We start from the raw sequence: 15,861 nt of genomic DNA, 5'->3' as shown, positions 1-15,861 counted from the left end.
AGGCATTTTGGGCACAGCTTTAAACTTCATACAACAGGCCTGGACTTCTTCCACCATGAAACGATATTCCTCAACTTGGGAATGCTGGGTGCATTGGTGCTTGGAACAACACGTAGATCCTATGGGGGCAGAGTTATCCCATGTTGTAAATGTTTTGTCTGATAAAGCTTTGGCAGGTTTGTCGTACATGTCTGTGAATAATTTTCAATCTGCCATTTCTGCGTGTCATACACAGGTGGATGGTAAGCTGATAGGTATACACTCGGTTGTGTGTAAGCTTGTTAAGGATATCCGAATGGCTAATTCTCCTCAGGCTAAGTATTCATTTTTATGGGATGTGTCATTGGTTCTGGCCCTTCTTGAATGGTGGCTGTACACTTCTCTTTTGTCAGCTAAGCTGGCTATGCTCTTATTTTTGTGCCACAGCATTCTCTGGCCTGGGGTTCTTGTGAGTTACAGCCTACCTGTGCCCCAGAATGCAGTGAGCAGAGTCCAGGGGGTGGTAAGGAGGCAGAGTAGTACTGTCTCTTTCCTAAAAAAGCTAAAAAACGATTTCCCCTACCTGTCATCATCTTTTCCTTTATTTTTTATTTTTCTTTAACTGCCTTTGCCTGCGGTTGTTACAGTTTAAAATTGTAGTTTTAACCTGCCTGTGATTGCATAATTTATCACCTGTTATACCTTCCACGGCGAAACGCGTTGGCACAAAGGATTGGAATGTGGTGAAATTTAAGAAAAGAACAACAAGAGCCCAACCGACTTTTTTGCTGATTTCTTTATGTATTTATAAATGAACTTTGAATGTGCATGTGTGCTCCAAGAATTATTGTTTAAGTTTTGTTCAATCTCTGATTGAGTGTAGGGAAGTAGGGTGTTACCTTCCCATATTTTGGATGCACCAAACTGATTATCTGTGAGGCTAAAGGAAGTGTGAATAACTATATGAGCGCCCATTCATCCCATACACCCAAAAGTTTTTAGAGTCCAGGGAGTGGTAAGGAGGCAGAGTAGTACTGTATCTTTCCTAAAAAAGCTACTTGTGATTGCATCATCTTTTCCTTTTTTTTTCTTTAACTGTCTTTGCCTGTGGTTGTAACAGTTTAAAATTGCAGTTTTAACCTGCCCGTGATTACATAATTTATCACCTGTTTCTGTGTTTAAACTTGTGTTTTTTTCCTGCCTGTGACTGCTACTATTTAACCTGTTGTATTGTGGGATTTTCACTCCAAACTCTGTAGTTTTTCCCTCTCATTCCCCATGACTATCAGTTTTTCCCTCCAAATTTCTCCTTTGCTCTGTGCTAAAACATGTATGTTAAGCAGTACACCCCCAGCCACCATTTGTGTTAACAAGTTAGTGAAACCAGCCCCCCCTCTCCACCAGCAACAGGGATATTCTACTTCAGAGGGTGCAGTGAGACAGCAGTAATCTGCTGTGAGATGTTTAAACTGTGTTCAATAGGGACTGTGCACTTCGTTTTTTGGCCAGGAGAGGGAGTAAAGTTTTATACAAACAGTATTGTTAGAGGACAAGTTTGTTAGGCTCTTACCCGCAGAAGTCCAAAGTGTGGATTGAACCTGTCTGTCTCCTAGGAGATTTCTGAATAGAGGAGCAGCTTCCAACTCCCTGGACAGCAAACCTTGTCTGAGGTAGCTGGGACCTTATATAGTCTACTGTTGTTTGGTATATGTGTACAATGATTGGTGGTTGTATCTAGTGTTTCTATTGGATTAGGGTTAGTGTCCTCATTGGTTGGGTATTTGAGGGTTCTGATTGATTTCTGGGTCTGTGATTCAATCAATGTAGGGTTGGAACAAGGGTTAGTATTTCTATTGGAAGTAGGGACTAGGGCTTCCTAGTGTTATTGGTTGTTGGCACTAGGGTGGGACTAGGGCTAGGGTTAGGCCTTCAATTGGAAGTAGCGATTAGGGCTTCTGGTGTGATTGGTTGCTGGACTAGGTGTGGGACTAAGAGTAGGGGTAGGCTCTCTATTGGAAGTAGGACTAGGGCTTCCTGTGCCACTGGTTGCTTGGACTTGGGTTGGGACTACTGGTGGGGCCTGGGCCTCTATTGGACGTGGAGATCAGGGTTTTTGAAACTGACTAGAGCTAAGATTGGCTGTAAGGTCCTGGTCTCCTATTGGTTCTATATTTTAGGGCTAGTGTTGTGATTGGGTAGTGTTAGGGTTAGGGTTCCCATTGGCTGAAGCGGTCACTTGACTACTAGGGCTATAAAAGGCCAAGGCTTAGGGTGTCTCAGCCCGGGCGTTGAGGCTAAGGGCAGAGAGGACATTGGCAGTTGCCTGCTTGAGCCTGGTCGAGACCGATCAGGATCAGGGCAAGAAATGCTACCCATTTTCCCATTCAGTATTACCCACCCTATATATGTGTCCTCCTGTATATAAGCATTTATTTTCGCTATAGACATGTAACTATCTTTGTGTATTACTTTGTATAAACATGTAGAATAATTATGTTGTTATAATAAAGCGATTCAACACCTCTTCAGGGTCACAAGTGATATATAAATGCAAACCTTTAGCCTTTTCTACCCCTCCCCAACCCTTCTCAATCCAAATAACTGACTAACATATCCACCACTTAAAATGTACTTGCATGTTTCACTATACTAATTCAACACTAATCGTCTCCGAGTCCCGTAGTAGCGTGCTACTCTCTGAAAAACCGCTTCGACTCCTCATCAGGAGTAGTAAGAGCTATACAAATGCAATTACAATACAATACAATGTTTAACTGCCTGTGGGCGCACTTCAGATGTAAGAGCTCTGGACTTAACAGGTAGAATGTTTACTCTGGAAGGAGTTTCCTTTACCATTTCCGGCGGAAAAAAATCTTTTTCCCATTGTATAGAGTTTAAATTATTTCCTGCTAATGTTAAATTGTGTGTTGTTCACTGTTTGAAGGTTTACAAAGAATGTACTCGTACTTTGCGACCTGAAGGTTCTACACAATTGTTGATATATTTACAAAAACCTTTTACGCCTTTTTCATCTGCCACAATTACTAGGTGATTGAGATTAATCATGGCAGAAGCTGATATTAATACACAGGTCTTTGGAGCTCACTCTGTACAAGGAACAATGGCCTCGAAATCCTTTATGTTTGGTTCTACAATTGAAGATAATATGAAATCGACTGATTGGTCATCTGAATCTTCTTTTAAACAGTTCTACTATAAACATGTAGGCGATATTACTTCTGTGTTTTTTGATAAGCGTTAAACTAGCAGTAATCAAAGCCTCTGGTCCCGAAATAGGATATACAATTTGCTAGCATTTGCACCAAGATTTTTCAATTCTATTAAGGACATAGAGGCGAGGATTATCCCGCCCAATATGCCATTATATAATTTGTTATGACTTGTTAACCCACCCATAGGTATATTCTGAGTTTTATGTATTTTTCGGGTCTTCTTTTGATTTCCAGGTTCGGATCAGAAAACAGAATGATCCTATCTACTACTCATGTCATGGGTGACACTCCATGTTCCGTTTCCTGGATGAGCTGCTGCTCTCATAGTGAATGACCGTTGCAGTTGGCCCTACAAGCGGTGTTGGTGTTATCACAGTTTGATTTGATAGACAGTATTAACATGTATTAGGCTCAATTATTTAAAATTGTTACAATATTCTATCATTTTAAAAGGAAAGGAGTTAAAATCCCACACATGTTGCTGCAAACTGGTAGGGCGTAAAACCTTAAAACTAATTTCAAAACTGGATGTAAAGTGCAAATGCATTAGAGTTAGAGGGGAGTTTTGTCAAAGTCTCTCTTTCTTGCTAGCCGACTGGTTTCTTTTTGTAACTCTGTTTTCTGCGTCAGTGTGGCTCGGATTGATTCTGTACATTTCCCAAGCCGTGCGACTGTTTGAGCTGTTTTTAACAGAGAGACTTTTCTGCATTGTACAAGATGCAGAAAAGGATGCAGATAGGAAGAACTAGTCGGTGCCTCTCGCTGGCTAACTTGGGGCAACAGCACAGCAGATGGAGCCAGGATTCCTCATGGTAATTACAAAGTCGACATGGGGCTAAATTGTCCTGCCGGCCCCAACTTTGGTTAAAGTCCACAATGGGCAATGCAAGAAGGCTTTTGTAGGTGATTTTTTTCTGGGCCAGGACTGATTTGATAGACTGTTCGGAGCAAAGAAAGAGGATCTTAAGAGGGCAGAGTAAAATGGGAAATGTAGTTTATGTAATGTTAAAACTTTTTTTATTGGCTGCTGTGTTTTTGCAGTAGAAGACAAGCAATAATTATTGTCTCTGTGTCCTTAATAAAATTGGAAATTCTTGCCAAATGCTAGCAAGTTTTTAGGTCTCGGCTGGGCGCGGCAGCGAAGCTGCCCCGGCTCTCTGAGAGATCTTGTAAACACAAGATTTCTAAAAGGGACTGTAAGCCCCGCCCCTCCTTTCCATTGGGTAGTGTCAGCGTTTATAATAAACGATGGCTTCCCAATTGAAAGGAGTTTTTTGGGTGCCACCCTGTCCGCTTTTCAGACAGCCCCTACGGACAACATGGCCTGCTTTATGGCTGTGGGAAAGAACTTTTCTTATCTGCTTGTTTATTTTAACAAGCAGATAAGAAAAGTCTTCACAAGGGCTCTCTGTCACGCCCACGCATTCCAGCCCGGACTGACATTCCGGAGAGCAGAGCGCCTGACGCGCAGCAGGCCATGGGGGCCGAAGCCAAGGGGTCTCTGCGGGTGCACAGAGCTGGGCTCCTGTACGTCACTGCCGCCTGCTGTCTCCCTCGTGTACCGGGATGGCTCCCGGAGTGCACCGTCCAGTGGGCTCCCGGCTGCGGCGGCCTCTCTGCTCTGCACCGGTGGAGGGGGGCCGGAGACAGCCTGCCTGCCTCCCGCGGAGCTTTCATTGCGGTGCCAGCGCCTCTGTGAGTACAAATGCGGCGCCTTCCACTGCCAAGGCTCTTAAAGGGATTACGCTTTCCCTTCATATGCCCGGATGATTGTCCCCTTCAGGAGGTTTTTCCTGCAGCACCTACAAAGTAAATGTGCCTTTGTAGGAAGAGGTTGTAAGGTGGACTTGCTCTGCCCCCTGTTGTAGATGAAGACAGCGAGGTACTTTTAAAGGGAACCAGCGGGTCAGGTTACACAGGCAGCGCCGCCCTACCAGAGGTGATGCAGACAGGTTACAGGCAGCAGTGCGCCCTTCCCATACCCTGAGACAGAACGGGCACTAGGTGATGCAGACAGGTTACGGGCAGCAGTGCGCCCCCTTTCCGTACCCTGAGACAGAACGGGCACTATGTGATGCAGACAGGTTACAGGCAGCAGTGCGCCCACTTTCTGTACCCTGAGACAGACAGGCATTATTCACAAACTAGGTGATGCAGATAGGTTACAGGCAGCAGTGCGCCCCCTTTCCGTACCCTGAGACAGAACAGGCATTATTCACACCCTAAACCCGGGAGCCAGCAGCCTGGCTATGCATCACCCACTCCTTAACCTCTTCTCCTCCTCCTGCCTCCTTGCTTGGTGCACACACGGTACCCCTCTCCCAGGCTCCCTGTGGTAGTAGGATTTCTAGAGAGACCGCCTTCTGCCATCTCTGCAGAGGGACGAAGCACCCAGCTGCGCGGTGTTACGGAATACAGGCTATCAGGAGACGGTGCGCCTACGGAACAGTTATGTTCTCTGGCCATCTCCCTGCCAAACACCAGTTCGGGTTTATGGACCACATAAACTCGTGAATGAAGTCCCGCACCACAGAGACCAGTCTCCACACATAACGTAGGAAGGGTACGGAACCAGTGGACCTGCCCATCCCTTGGGATCCATCGTCCGAATTACGGGAAGACCCACAGTGGCACTGATTGCGACAGTCCTGAAGAAGACCGAATTGACCCTTAGAGGCACATAGTTAACGGTCGAAACATGTTGGCTTTAGCAGTGGTAGGAGGGAAGCCTTGAGATTCCTAAATTTCTCCTTAAGGCATTTCCCATCCCTTTCTTACTTTTTAATCCTGATAGGGGTACCAAGGAAAGTTGAATAAAAATACTTGTTTGGTTGGCACCCCTAATCAGTTTTAAGCATGTCCCTTGTACTGCACTTTTGGTCGCACTTACAGTTTTGGTCACTGGGTGTTTGCACGGCTTTCACCGCAATTTATGTTATGTGTAGTCCTATGTGGAATTTTTCTGGTTGTACGTCTTGTTAAGTGGAATTTATTATTTTTTCCCCCTCCCTTATGCTCCGTCCTGTGTGGGTACACCAGGGCGTATTGTAAGCAGGCCCAATGATGAAGCATGTCACATATTTCGGTATGTGAGTGAGGGCAGTTTTTCCAAACAGAGCGATTTGCCTGCTTGGGATATTTATGTTTATGTTTTTTTGTGTTTTGCTTGTGTGGTCTACTCTATTCACCCCCTTTGTGTGTGTACATTTGTTATTCATGGGGGTCAGGGGTGGTAGAGTCTAAACTTATAGGACCCTCACCCCTTTTCTGTGTTTAATATCCCTCTGATAGCTGGCTGCTGGAGAGGCGGCATGTCGAGTTTTTCTCACACAAGCAGCGACTAAATGGATGCCTGGATACCTCAGGAGCAACAATAGTGTGCTGGTCTGAGGGACTTATCTATTGTGTGCTTTGAGCAAAGGCATGCAGGGAACCCAGAGAGGCAGCCATCTCGTGTTACCTCGTATAGCGGGCTTCTGCAGGGCTCCTGAGACTGCACCCCCACGTTTCCTTCGGAAGGATTCTGCACCCGGTTCCTTTTCCCACCTGCAAACACCCCGTCCCCCCACCATAGCATCCTGCGCTCCCTCGGAAGACTGAGTGCAGTACTAATAAGAGTATCGATACTTTCACCCAACATGCAGTGATAGAAATGAGGCACTTGTTCTAAAAATCCCAGCAGGACAAATAAGACACGTGCCTCCTCTATTACAGGCGGCACTAAACAATGGTGTACCATTTGTTATCATACAAACAAAGAGGAACCGGGATAAGTCCCTACACAAGATGCACAGCCCATTGTAGGGACCTATCCCGGTTCCTCTTTGTATGCAGTGCTTTAAATGGGCCGGTACTCACCTTGAGTACCGGAACTTCTCTACTGCCCGAGGAGAGTACCGGTACTCTTGAAAAGGTCTGCTCGTGGCTGTGCTGGTGAGCCGGAGTGGGACATGTCACTGGCAGCCGAGTCGCCGCTTCTGCAGCCCCCTCCCGCCCATCAGAGCCCCAGCTGAGCTATTCAGCAGGGCTCTTTTAAACAATGTCCGATGCTCGCCGATGCTCGCCGTCATGCTGTGCTTGACAGAGCTGGTTGGAGATTCATTTTACCTGCTAGTGTGCGCGCATGGGATTTTCAAAGCGCAGCACTTCAGGTAGTGAAAAGTGAAAAGTCATTGCAGGGTAACACTTTGAACATAAGAAATGTTATCAGACAAAAGGGTGGCGGAATTTCACACGTCCTTTCTCTTGATCTGAGGGTTAATGCCCAGACAATGCGATCGAAGAGGCCCCTGGAGCGCTAATCTAACTGTTTTCTGCACTGAGGCGCCCACCTTCCTAACGCCAAATGCCTCAAGGTCTATTTCTTATATGACCAGGCTGTGGCAGGATGTTGCCTTTCCTGCCTGCCAGCCGGCCCCAGTGCACCCATGAAATTCCCCTGCTGCATAGAGTTCGAAGGAGAAGGCCGGTGTTCGAGAATCCATCACCTGCACACCTCCTCCTGACCTCTGCCCCAGACTCACCAAGCCATTGTGAGTCTCATGGTGGGAGCAGAGGGCACAGGCAGAGACACTGGAGCAGGGCTCGCTGTCTGACTCCCTGAAGAAGAGACAGGCTAGAGATCCACGCGCTGCCAGGCCAGCAGCTCCTCGGTTGATCGTTCTGACAGCTGTAAAGAGATAATTTAATATTCTCCTGCTGCTGACATTTAAAATGTTTGTTACGAAAATGATTATGGGGCTCCAGCACGGCAGGGGGCCTTGCAAATGGGCACACTAGAGTTGTCTGTCTGGGCTGAATATGCGCTACGTTTTGTCTAAACTAGCAGTTTTGCTGATTTATTAGTAGTGCAAAGTGTTTAGCATCCCTGCTTCACAGTGACACTACAAAGCAGCACCCTTTATTTTCTCAGCAGTTAGATTTGCTAAATCAGAGATAACTGATGGGATTATTGTTGCCGCTGTCAAGAAGTCAGAGTTTTCTCTACTGACAGTTTGCACTATGACCATTAAGTAGCGTAGATGGTTAATGTGCCTTTAAAAAGGCATATTGTATTGTACTGTATTGTATGTAGATAGATCAGTGAGTTGCTGTTTTTGTCACAGAGATCCCTTTGTTATATGTGGTTTGGCCGCACCTGAAGCTGAGGTTGGGGTGGAGGGTGCTGATTTTTATTGAAATTAAATAATAGCTTCTAAAGCACCTGCTGCCGAGTTTGACTTCCTTGTTGCTCAAATGAGTGCAATTTCTGATGTTTGTCTACTTCCATTGACTTCATACCATGGTTATGCTCGCAACAATGTGCCCCTCTAAGTGTTACACATCTAGTTGTTGCCTGACTCTCGTAAATCCACGGAATCTATGAAAATGTCACACATACGCAATCTGAAACATTAGCAGCTCGACTCAAATGTGTCATTTTTTTATATTTATACGATTCCCTCATTTTGCTAGTGAGAAAGTGTCACTCATATCGTTGAAATGTCACTCATAATTACAATGAAAATATGAAAATGTCACACATAGCAATCTGAAACCTTGGCAGCTCTGGGGTCCATTCTGGCCCTATGCTGTCAACACATTCACACCATCCTCTGCAACCTAGCATGGGCGGGAGTTTGTTTGTGGTGTTCTGTAGTTAAGGGCACCGCTTGGTTTGTTTTCGGTGCAGACTCCAGCTTGCCCTACCACTGCACCCTACTGACTCTCTACTACTTTCTACTAACTCTACTACTCTCTACTCTCTTCTACTCACTCTCTACTACTCACTCTACTACTCACTCTCTACTACTCTCTACTACTCTCTACTACTGTCTCTCTACTACTCACTCTCTACTACTCTCTACTACTCACTCTCTCACTCTCTACTACTCACTCTCTACTGCTCACTCTCTACTACTCTCTACTTACTCTCTAATACTCACTCTCTACCACTCACTCCCTACCACCCACTCTCTACTACTCAATCTCTACTATTCACTCTCTATTACTCACTCTCGATTACTCATTACTCACTCTCTACTGCTCACTCTCTACTACTCTCTACTTACTCTCTAATACTCACTCTCTACCACTCACTCCCTACCACCCACTCTCTACTACTTAATCTCTACTATTCACTCTCTATTACTCACTTTTGATTACTCATTACTCACTCTCTACTACTCTGTATTCTCTACTACTCACTCTACCACTCTCTATTCTCTACTACTCACTCTACTACTCTCTGCTACTCTACTACTCAGTCTCTACTACTCACTCTCTACTACTTACTCTCCACTCACTCTCTACTACTCACTCTCTACTCACTCTCTACTCACTCTCTACTACTCACTCTCTAATCATTCTCTACTACTCACTCTCTACTCATTCTCTACTACTTACTCTCCACTCACTCTCTACTACTCTCTACTCACTCTCTACTAACTCTCTACTACTTACTCTCCACACACTCTCTACTACTTACTCCCCACTCACTCTCTACTACTCACTCTCTACTACTCACTTTCTATTAAACACTCTCTACTACTCACTCTCTACCACTCTACTACTCACTCTCTACTCACTCTCTACTACTCACCCCTACTCATTCTCTACTACTCACTCTCTACTACTCTCTACTACTCACTCTCTACTACTCACTCTCTACTACTCACGTTCTACTACTCTTTACTACTCACTCTCTATTACTTACGTTCTACTACGCACTCTCTACTACTCATCTCTATTACTCACTCGCTACTACCCACTCTCTACTACTCTCTCTCTACTACTCACTCTCTACTACTCTCTGTACTACTCACTCTACTACTCACTCTCTACTACTCTCTACTACTCTTGTTCTACTACTCACTACTACTCACTCTTTACTACTCACTCTCTACTACTCTCTACTACTCACTCTCCACTACTCTCTACTCATTCTCTACTAACTCTCTACTACTCACTCTCTAACTCTCTACTACTCACTCTCCTCGTTCTTTACTACTCACTCTCTACTACTCTACTACTCACTCTCTACTACTCCCTACTACTCACTATTACTTACTCTCTACTACTCACTCTCTACTACTCACTCTCTATTACTCACTCTCTACTACTCTCTACTTACTCTCTACTACTCACTCTCTACTACTCTCTATACTACTCATTCTCTACTCACTCTACTACTCTCTACTATCTACTACTCACTCTCTACCAGTGCTTAATTTGTAAAATATGAAGTGCAGGTGCTCCCGTTTTTTAGGAGGCCACACCCACTTCCCTGGCTCCACCCACTTCCTCAAATGCCTCCACCTACTTCCTTTATTGGCTCCATCCACATCCACAAGCCTCAACACATCCGAGCCACCTCCTCACTTCTAGAGTTCAGCAAGAAGCTGAAGACCTGGCTCTTTACATAAGCACCTCGAATACCTCACACCTACACACCTGTCCATTGCCCAAGCACCTGGATACCCTCTTGGGTGATTAGTGCGCTATGCAAATCAACATAATATAAAGTACGGAAAGTCTATAACAACAAGTTATAAGTCAACTTGAATTACAGAATCTAAGTGAAGGGCAAAATGCAGCTTTAGGAAAGGTAATATAAGGACGTGTGGCAGCTTCCCAACTTAAAAACAATGTGCTTGTACTGTGATGCTTGAAAGTTAGAAAGGGATGAAGGAAAAAATACATTAAGGAAGGCAACAATAAATTCAGACAGGAAGGGGAGTACTCGTCTGGAGTGAGGAAATAAATGAGTAATGGATGGAAGGAGGAAAAAAAAGAGAATGTGGAAGAAGTGAAGGATAGAGGGAAAAAGGAAGCAAACACTGTGTGATGTATGCCTACAAAGAAGAAAGGAAAATGGAAGAAAAGCAGAAGGAATGGTTAAGGATAAGAAAGAAAGAAATTACAGAAGGGATAAAAGGAGCAGGAAAATAATTAAGGAACAAAAGGAGGGAGAAGGAAGAAATGCACCAAGTGTAGTGATTGAATAAAAGATCTCTGGGGGTCCCCTTGAGACAAGTTGTACTAATAACCTTTATAGTATGCTTTGTACACCCCTACGCCCTGGCCAGTGAGCTTGTTTTGCTTAAACAGGTGCTCTCACAGGAACATGCTAAAAGCGCGAAAACTTGGACGTGCTGCTAGCCTGCTGATCCTGTACACGAAATAGGTAAGTTAAATTTCATTAATAATAACCCTTTCAATAACATTCCCATGACTGAAATGTCTCTCCATTCCTCTGGAGTGCCTGTGAACTTCCATCCACAACACCAGCCTGTTCCTCCCATTTCAAGAGGAATCATTTATTTCATTAAGCATGCTTTATCAAGCACAGTCCTCTCCCTATTTTGAAAATAAATTACATTCAAGCAGATTCTCACATAATAATGCCCGTGACAATGCTAGCTACCGCAGGGCTGACTCACAGTATAAAAAACAACAGAAAAATGCTGCTACAAGAAATAATTAAGACGCTTGAACTTCTACACTGCATTAAAAAGTTCAGTCTAGAATGCCAGTAATATAGCTCAGTAAGTTAGTGCCTAGTAGCAAAGATTTGAATACAACAGGAAATTCTTTCAATCTATGACTTAATTTTGAAGTCATTAAAATGAGCACCACCAAGTTAGTTTTTAAAGTACTATGAAGTCCCACGACTAATGGACTAAATACTACATTAAAAAAAGGTTATTCCTTACATGTTGCAGAAAGAGTTACTGCCCCATGCACGCATCTTACCATCATGGCTTCTGCCTTACTGCAGCAGGGACCGGGCTGCCCCATCTTAGCAAATGGAATCGTACGCAGTGAGACGAGACACCAGAACCACAGGCTACACTTTACTGAGACTGCCTTTAAGTTCATAGCTGCCAAGGTTTCAGATTGCTAAGTGTGACATTTTCACAATTTCATTGTAATTATGAGTGACATTTAACAACTACGAGTGACACTTTCTCACAAGAGCATTAAGCAATTTAGACATACAAATAATTTCAGAAATTACACCCATTTGAGCAACGAGTAACGAAAGTAACTAAAGTCACTGAAATAAATTGTACTAAGGGCAGGCAGCTGAAAACTGAGCAGAGCAGTGTCAGGCTGCATGACTGCACAGTTTTCAGACTCAGTACACCACAGGACAGGGGGCGCAGGCAATTCAGATTGATTGAAGCATCAATGTTATTTATCAACAGTATCCATAGCAAGTTAGCTTAACTACTAAAGCATAGATGCCCTAGCAACCTCGCCCACACTGGCCCCCTTGGGTCTGCCTTACTGCCGGCAATCAATCAATCAATCAATCAAGTCAGCATGCAGAGAATTAGTGTAGCTTCCAGTGCCTCTCTGTCCAACGTGGGACCCGGCCCACAACAGAAGGAGGATAGCCCCCAACATGAAAAACACATACCTCGTCCTCAGCTGTAATGTCTCTAAGCTGCAACAGTAGTGGACTTACTCATGCAGTCACCTGTGCTCGAGTCTTGCCTGTTCAGTACTGCATGCAGTGTGGGAGTCGGACTCGGTCTTACTGTGCAGCATCATTTGCAATGGTAGTAGATTCACCACTCTGAGACAAGCTCTTCGGAGACCGTGACTGCAAGCCTTGTCAGCCGGCCTGTGCCTTTTGAGAGAAACGTGGTCGTGGAGCAGTGCTACCGGGTTGGAAGGCAGCAGGTGAGTTGGCACAACAAAATTGATTCTAACGGCCCTTATACAGAAAAAGGCTCTATGGTTTGCATTATATTTACTATTACTAATGGTATTTTATTTTAACATTTAGCACTGAAACCTAACGCCAACATTTCCATCTGAAAGACTATTTTATAGCACCACAAGATCCCTAAAAATGAGTGATGTGCTCTAAGACATCCACAAATAATAACGCTGCAGCAGACCTGGCACCAGAAACATGTCTACCCATATTGAAAAAGGTGAAACAGGTGTCGGATGAACACTCAGGGCCTCTGCTTGCACTTAAGCACATGCCAAAATGTGCCACGGGATACAGAGCCCATAGTGGTCACAGCCCTGCCTGGAATCTTGCAGCTTTCTCGAAGACTGTCAGAGAATGTACCCTGCTTTTCACTGGCTTGATCTTCTGTTGGCATAATTTGCACGTAATTTTCACAATATAAACTAATCAATTCTAGTTTTTTCAAGATTGGTAGGTTCCTTAAAGGTGCACTCCATGTTAGCCTAAAAGTATGCACCAGTCTTGTAGTTCATGTGGGTCTTTGGTGAGAATACTATTTGCAGTCGTATCAAATCCAGAGCTGTCATATTGACAGCAGCACATGCGTGTCTCCCCAAACATGGAGTGATGCCACACCCTTTAACTTTCTTTTCTGTGGTCATACTGTCATTGTGCACGACTTTATCATATTGTTCTGAGCTCAGAAAAGCTGTTAATCGACAGATTAATTAAAGAAAATGTATTAAACAGATATGTTTGGTTTCAATTCAAAGTAGCTGCTTGTTCAACTGCTTCTGTCTCATCTTTCACTCTGTAGTAGACCTGTGAGTCTGAAAGAATCTGAGTATCTTCCAATGATTAGGACTTTAAGGACCATGATAACAAGGCTCCACTCTATGTCCCCCCTGTGAAAGAAGTGCATCGATGAACAGATTACTTCCTGGCGCTGAGAGCCAACGAGTTACATGAGCCCAGGGCTTTTTCTACATGCATAAGATTTTTTATTTTAACACCTTGGCTGCTAGGCGTTTTCCCCCTCCTGTGCTGGAAATTGCCATTTTGCTGGTGTCATGACGAGCTCAGCTCGTCATCAGCACAGCTCAACTGTGCATCATGACGAGCTGAGCTCGTCATGAGCATCGAAAGGGTTAAAGAGCCTTCTTGTTAGCTCTCATGGCACCAGCAGAGCCATTAAAGTCGATGATATAAGGCTGTGCACCCGTCCCACACATCCTGCATGTGCATCATTTCATATTCTGCCATTAACCATTCTTTCTCAGGCTGTTACAATTGTTCGCAGAAACGATGAAAAGGCTGCGGCGGTGATTCCGACTACATACATACAACACAAGAACATCAAGACTTCCTTATAGAGGGGTATCTAGGGCGGGCTATTGCCAGGTTGGGAAGGCCGCTCTCAAAGCTCTGAAGCAGGAAGCTCCATCTTTAAACAGTAGTGTGTTGTTTACGTACTGGGGATATTTCGGTGAGATTTCTCCCATTGGTTCGGACTGTGGGGAGGGTAAAATGAAAGAGAAAAGGCGCATTTTGTTAGAATTTCTTAATAAGAAAATAAGCATTTACCCACAGAATAGCTGGGAACGATGCCAATATCGTATCAATACTGAGGCTTTCGAGGAGGGAATGTGGAGGTTTAAAGTTCACCTGAAGGAGGCGGGGGAGGGGTGTAAAATATCATTTGAATAGGCAGTGTAGGCAGCATGAAATATAGTATAAAACCTTAAGCTGGAAGAGGAAAACCAGCGTGAAGTATTAGCCTTTGTAGAGTGCAGCAATTGGGAAACCAGCAGCTGCATACATGGAGCAGCGGACTGACCCCATTCAGCTACATACTTTAAACAAATAATAACAGCTCTCTTTCAGTGCAGGCAGTTAAAATGTGCTCCAGAAACTTCAGCAATTAGTTTCTTGCATCTATACTGTCAAGACACAATTGCAGAAGAAGCACAGTTTAATACGGTCCATTTACATATTTTCCCAGGCAAGCGTTTAAAAGAAAATTTGACACTCCAATGGACTCACACTTACTTGTGAGTAGAGCATGGAATTCCGGTTTACGGGCCGACTACCCGCCTCCCCAGAGTCTGGCCACAACTTCTCTCACTCTAATGGCAAACGGGCCCCCACCCTCCTGACACACTCAGGCTCACAGCAGGCACAGCTCAGAGCGGACCTGCGAAGTGGGCTGCTGCGGCCCCGCAGTCCGTGTGTGGGGGCCGGGGGCCATCATTGATTTAAATTTACCGCCCTGGTTTAGGTTTAAAATTACCTGAGGCCTGCTGCGCAACACGCAGCTTGCTTCTTCTGCTTTCAGCGCCCGATTAGTGCTGAGGCTGCGCAGTATGCTGCTGGGGCGGGCCGCGGGCGTAAATAGTGATCATTGGTCCATGTTGTAGACCTATACTTCAGGATTTGCCATGGAGGGACGGGGCCTGCGTACTAACACATTTTCCAATCGGGTAGCACTACTGTGATGTATTGGTGCAAGCTGAAGCGCGGACCGAGGCAGTTTCTGGCAGTGTGTGTTGCATAATAGGACGGGTGTCCACAGCACCCAGTGTGAAATATGTCAAGCACAGTAACGGAAGCGATATCAGCTCTCAGCTGCTATCGGGAAGACCGGAGTGAAGGCTGAGCAGGCAGCAGCTTATATCGTCGATAGACCCGGCCCTGACAAATAAGTGCCGGTGCTAAGCACCGGCACAAATTAAGCACTGCTCTCTACTCACTCCACTACTGTCTACTCACTCTACTACTCTCTACTACTCACTCTCTACTACTCAGTCTCTATCACTCACTTTCTATCACTCACTCTCTACTACTCACTCTACTATTTTCCACTCACTCTCTACTAACTCTCTACTACTCACTCTCTACTCATTCTCTAGTACTCACTCTCTACTACTACTCATTCTCTATTACTTACTCTCTACCACTCTC

Source organism: Lissotriton vulgaris, chromosome 5 (assembly GCF_964263255.1).
Source record: "Lissotriton vulgaris chromosome 5, aLisVul1.2, whole genome shotgun sequence".
Classification (NCBI taxonomy): domain Eukaryota; kingdom Metazoa; phylum Chordata; class Amphibia; order Caudata; family Salamandridae; genus Lissotriton; species Lissotriton vulgaris.
This window is presented reverse-complemented; position numbering follows the sequence as displayed.